Genomic DNA, 6,495 nt, shown 5'->3' on the forward strand with positions numbered 1-6,495 from the left:
AAGCAATTGTCACTTATTGAATTCCAAGTAAAGATGAATATTTGTGATGGATGGCTACTCTATTTATAGCATTCATTCGACTTAAAATCTAAGCTATTACATTCGGGCTAAAAATAGAGTAGCTTAAAATCTAAGCAAAAGCAGCAAAAGGCACTCTGGATGGTGGCACGGCCGTACCAAGGCTAGCACGGGCCGTACCAAGCTTCTGACTGTGGGGAGACATATTTTTGTCTCTCAATCTTCATATTTTTGCATCCAATCGGCTCCAAGTCCCTTTCTTTTGCTCCAAGACTCAATCCATCCAATATTCATTCCTGAAACAAAATAAAATGCAATTTGTAGTAAACTATCCTAAAAAGGAAATAATGCTAATATAAAATAAATTAAAATCTAATTAAAACTAAACTAAAAAACATATAAAAATAGTCAATAAATGACTCATCAAACTCCCCCACACTTGAATCTTTGCTTGTCCTCAAGCAAGTGGCATAGACATGGCAGCTACAAAAGGATTAATATATGACACTTTAAATAAAAGCTTATGTCTCCCTCGAGGTTTCATTTCAACGTACACTAATCACAACTTCAAGTATTCTTTGTAAACTTATTCAACCCAACAACAAATCTTAAGTGAGTGTATGTGTGTGTAGTCCAACCCTTTTCTTGCTCCTGTATAAGATAGATATTATGAGGAACAGGTTCTAACCTTAACACTAAAATGACCGAGAAAAATCTTTTCTTCATTTCATATAAGAGAAGTGGGAGAGTTAAGATAGATTTGATGAATTTATACAATTGGATTTATCCCATCTTCCTCACCCACTCCAAACTTCCTAGCGATGAAGGTAATGATACCACCGACTACTATCTCAGCTCTATTATCAGGTCTAGCACCTATGGAGGAAAGGTAATCAAGTAGGTAGAAGCAAGGATTAACGGGATTGTTACTAAGCATTGCCCAAAGCATAAAAAGTTCATCCGTCCTAGTTGTTCCTACCTCTTTTCTACCCCAAATAGTACAAGCCATGACTCTTTGGAGGTATCTAAGCACTGGGTTGTGAATGTTACTAGCCTTATTGTTGCAAGGATTATATTGCCTTAACCCGGTAATGCGTTTCCAAAAGAGAGCGAGGTCATAGTCGTCTGACTTTAGATTTGGATTCCAAGAGTCATGGATGAACCCCGCATTTGCGAAGTCCATTTCTAAACAAAAATTTTCAAGAGACATCTCGTAATCCATATTCAAAAGTCGGAAGGAGACTCTATGGTCGGGGTTATCAAAGTTCACTTTATCCTTCGTAAATTCAATAGAACTTAAGAATTCATAAGTGAAATTTTCAAAACCTTTCATAGGTCTAAGCATATCAACCCATCCTAAATTTCCTAGTAAGCTAAACACATTATCCCTTAGTCCTAGCACACTCAAAGTATAAGGATCAGGATATCGACAAGGGTGCAAAGGTTTAGAGATAAGAATTTTATACCTGTCCCTTTGCTTTGTGTCCTTGAAGACTATGCCATGATTCTTGGCTTGCGTTTTTTTCTTTGATTGTGGTCCTCCGGAAGAGCTTGCTCCACCTTTCCTAGATGCCATTATCCTTAACCTTGGTTTGACCTTTTGTGTTTTGGGTGGAGGTTGGGTTTTGGGAAATGTTTTTGGTGGAAAAGGTGGGTTGGGTGATGGGGTTGAGGTTTGAGTAGGTTTTAGGAGTTGGGTTGGGTAAATTGGTGAAGAATTTGTTGGTTTTTAGTTAGGTGAATGGGGGCTACGAATTTGATGATTTTTGGTAGGGATGGAGGAAAGTTGTTTTGGATTGAAGGGTTATGATTGAAATGTTGGTTGTGGTTGATTGGGTGAAGAAATTGTGTGAATTGGTGTGGTTTTGAGGGAGATATGGAGGTTTGAAATTTCTATGGTTATGGAGGTTTTTGAATGTAGAGAGATGTTTGTGGTTGAGAATGAGGAAAGAAGAAGATGAAAGGTGAGGTTAATCTTTACCTGAAGTCGGGCACGGCCGTGCCAACCGTAGCACGGGCCGTGCCAACTTTCTGGGAACTGGGGGGTTTGGCTTGGCAAGATCTAGCACGGCCGTGCCAGTGTGAGCACGGGCCGTGCCAAGGTTCTGGATAATTTGGCTTCAAAAATTTTCCGTTTTCTCGAATCATACTCGGATAATTACCGACAAAACAATTAAAAATAAACAACAAAACAAAACAAAAGCAGTTAAATGCATGGGTTGCCTCCCACGAAGCGCTTCTTTATAGTCATTAGCTTGACGTTAAAAGAAAGTGTCCTTAGAAGGGATCAAAGAGATCATATTGTGTAGATGACACTAATGAGCGTTCTTTCACATCATGACCTTTAATCACGTGGCAAGAATAGAGAGCGGGACCTTTCATATAATTCTTCAACTCAAACCCTATCAGCTCATCACTCACTTGAAAAACAATCCTACCATTCTGAACATCTACTATAGCACCCGTAGTGGCGAGAAAGGGTCGTCCTAACATTATAGGGCACTCATTGTCCTCATCTATGTCAAGCACCATGAAATCAGTTGGGATGTCTATCCCTTCTATTTTAACGGGGATGTCCTCGACATATCCGACAGGTTGGATATCAGAACGATTGGCTAACTTCAATGTTGTTTCGGTAGGCTTTAACTCTCCCAACCCCAGCCTTTTAAAGAGGGGTAAGGGCAACAGACTAACACTAGCTCCTAAATCACATAAGGCTCGGTTTAAGATTCACTCCCTATCATACAAGGGATGGCAAAACTTTCTGGATCTCTAAGCTTTGTAGTTGGCTGCTTAATGATTGCACTATTTTCCCTTGTCAAAGCTATTGTTTCATTATGATCTATAGCCTTTTTCTTTGAAAAAATTTCTTTTAAAAACTTGGCGTATAGAGGCATACGAGACAAAGCTTCAGCAAAGGGAATCTTAATGTAAATCTTTTGAAGTATGTTTAAAAATTTAGTGAATTGAGTCTCCAAGTTGAGCTTAGTAAGCCTTAATGTTGTAAGGGCTTTGTTCTTATCAAGCGGTTTCTCACTTTCTATCACACCTTTCTTACCTAGACACTTAACACTCTCTCCCTCGACACTTTTGGCTTTAGCAACGGTCTCTTCTAACTTACTACCCCCAAGAAAAATAGCGTTGACATGAGCTTTGGGGTTTGTTTCAGGTTGACCAGGAAAGACTCCTGGTGTTTGAGAAGAGGTGGCCACTTGTTGGGCCACTTGGGACATTTGGGTCTCAAGCATTTTGGTGTGTGTGGCGATAGAATCAACCTTGGTAGTGAGTTTGGAGAGAGAGTCGTTCAGAAATCCTGTTTGGTTTTTCAGTTCTTGAAGATTTTTATTTTGATTAGCTATGCAATTTTCCAACAAAATCTCCAAACTTGATTTCTGAGCTGCTCACTGGTTGTTTGTATAGCCAGGTGGTGCTACTTGTCCATAGGAACCTTGAGGATTTTTGTAAAAATTTTGATTTGGCCTCATTCCTTAGTTATATTGAGCGTAATTCAGTTGCTCAATATTGGCAGCACTACCTAACTGACAATCAACACCGATATGACCGGATATACCACAGATTTCACAAGGAGGGGATGCAGAAGAAGGTGTGACAGCATTAACATTAAGTTTTTCAAATTTTTGGGTTAATGCCTCAACCTTAGCAGCAAGGTGGTTATATTCAGAGACTTCGTATATACCTGCCTCTTTCTTAGAGGGAGTAGGAGCGGTGACGGCTCTCTCGTTGGTCCATTGGTAATGACGATGAGCCATGTCTTCAATCAAGGCATAAGCCTCCGTATAGTTTTTGTTCATTAGAGCTCCACCTGCAGCTGCATCAACAGACATCTTAGTGGTATATGACAAGCCATTATAAAACGTGTGGACTATAAGCCACTTTTCCAAGCCATGGTGGGGACAAAGTCTAAGCATTTCCTTGAAACGCTCCCACACTTCATAGAGAGACTCCCCATCTTTTTGATTGAACCGCGTGATTTAATCTCTTAGTTTAGCGGTTTTAGATGGGGGAAAAAATCGGGCAAGGAATGCTCGCCTCATATCGTCCCATGAAGTGATGGAACCGACTTCTAGGGAATGGAACTAAGCGCTAGCTCTATCCCTTAAGGAGAAGGGAAAGAGATGAAGTCTTACGGCTTCTTGGTTCTCTTTTATGGTACCACTGAGTCTAAGGAAGGAAGAAATATGGAGATTTGGATCCTCAGTGGGTGATCCAAAAAACTGATTTTGCTGCACCAAATTGAGTAGTGCAGGCTTGATCTCGAAGTTATTACCCTCAACCGTTGGGTACACGATAATAGCTTGTGGCTCTTCCGTTGAAGGAGTAGCAGACTCTTTGAGAATGCGTTCAGCCATAGCAGTATTATTTTGTGCCTCTCTCTTTTTCTTATGCAAATATCTTTCGATCTCAGGAATAAAATCTCCGAGACTTTTACTTCTTCGCATAAGAAGGCGAGAACCCAAGAAGTTAATGGTAATAAAAAGAAAGAAAGAAGTAGAAGAAAGGAAGAGAAGAGAGTTCTAATCACAAAGAAAGAGTTAATCAAATTAGTTTACTCCCCGGCAGCGGCGCCAAAAACTTGATGAGATAAAACCGCAAGTGCACGGTCTTACCGACGTATTAAAAGAGTATCGTTCCGACAGGGAGTAGTTCAATTCAATTAAGCTTTGGAAATGATTAGAAGAGAAAAGAATTGTAAGTTAGGGGTTTTCAAGCGATTGAAAATCAATAATATAAAAGGAGCCTTGGGATCGTTGGTTTCATCTAAATAACAAATCCTTCTCAAACCAAAACTAGAAGCTTATAATGTTATATTAGACCTAATTTCTCAAGACAGTTTCTCTTATGTTCCTCTAGCAACCAAGCCTATTTCGCTGACTTGATTACTATTAGATTTTGGTTCCTATAACAACCAAGCCTATTTCGCTGACTTGATTGTTATTAGTTCCCTTGAAGATCGAAACTATATGTCTCAAAAATTGCAAAGCCTATTTCGCTGACTTTGCAATCCTTGTCTGAATTCACTTGTTCGAATATCAAAGCTCCACTTTCGTTTTATGAATTGATGTTTGGAATAATGGATAAACTATTATCAAACCCTCCACTTTCGTTTCCACAGTTTGATAATGGTTGATCCATGTTAAAGCGGTGAATTCAGATAAGAAATTAGGGTTACATAAGATTAAGGCTTAGAGCTTGGTTTGATTAGGATTATGTCATTTAGACTTATCCAACAATCCCAAGACAAGGAGAAGTCTACTCACGCATGTTCATCGTAGACATGGGGGAGAAGAGAGAAAGCATAAAAGTAAATGACAAGCAAATAAAGGAAAAGAAAAGAACTTTATTTAGAAAAGCAATTGTCACTTATTGAATTCCAAGTAAAGATGAATATTTGTGATGGATGGCTACTCTATTTATAGCATTCATTCGACTTATAATCTAACCTATTACATTCGGGCTAAAAATAGAGTAGCTTAAAATCTAAGCAAAAGCAGCAAAAGGCACTCTGGATGGTGGCACGGCCGTGCCAAGGCTAGCCTAAACTGGGTCAACCTTTTATAGACTCTGAACTCGACGACCCGATAAAAAGAAGATTATCGAGAGGTCGCCTAAATTGGGTCAACCTTTTATAGGCTCTGAACTCGGCGACCCGATAAAGAGAAGATTATCGAGAGTCCGCCTAAACTGGGTCATCCTTTTATAGGCTCTGCACTCGGTGACCCGATAAAAAGAAGATTATCGAGAGGTTGCCTAAACTGGGTCAACCTTTTATAGACTCTGAACTCAACGACCCGATAAAAAGAAGATTATCGAGAGGTCGCCTAAATTGGGTCAACCTTTTATAGGCTCTGAACTCGGCGACCCGATAAAGAGAAGATTATCGGGAGGCCGCCTAAACTGGGTCAACCTTTTATAGGCTCTGAATTCGGAGACCCGATAAAAAGAAGATTATCGAGAGGTTGCCTAAACTAGGTCAAACTTTCATAGGTTCTGAACTCAGCGACCCGATAAAAAGTAGATTATCGAGAGGTCGCCTAAACTGGGTCAACCTTTTATAGGCTCTGAACTCGGCGACCCGATAAAGAGATGATTATCGAGAGGCCGCCGAAACTGGGTCAACCTTTTATAGGCTCTGCACTCGGTGACCCGATAAAAGAAGATTATCGAGAGGCCGCCTAAACTAGGTCATCCTTTTATAGGCTCTGCACTCGGCGACCCGATAAAAAGAAGATTATCGAGAGGCCGCTTAAACTTGGTCAACCTTTTATAGGCTCTACACTTGGCGACCCAACAAAAAGAAGATTATCGAGAGGCCGCCTAAACTGGGTCAACCTTTTATAGGCTCTGAACTCGGCGACCCGATAAAAAGAAGATTATCGAGAGGTTGCCTAAACTGGGTCAACCTTTTATAGGCACTGCACTCGTCGATCCGATAAAAGAGAAGATTATCGAGAGGCC

General features: G+C 40.2%; 1 non-coding gene across 1 annotated transcript; it reads left to right on the forward strand.

Moving 5' to 3' along the window:
* Window positions 1-3,918: 3,918 nt before the first annotated feature.
* Window positions 3,919-4,025, forward strand: LOC120580364 (small nucleolar RNA R71). The gene has a single exon (XR_005646088.1). It is a non-coding gene; the product is annotated as a small nucleolar RNA R71 (small nucleolar RNA).
* The last annotated feature ends 2,470 nt before the right edge of the window (window positions 4,026-6,495 follow it).

Source organism: Medicago truncatula, chromosome 4 (genome assembly GCF_003473485.1).
Source record: "Medicago truncatula cultivar Jemalong A17 chromosome 4, MtrunA17r5.0-ANR, whole genome shotgun sequence".
Classification (NCBI taxonomy): domain Eukaryota; kingdom Viridiplantae; phylum Streptophyta; class Magnoliopsida; order Fabales; family Fabaceae; genus Medicago; species Medicago truncatula.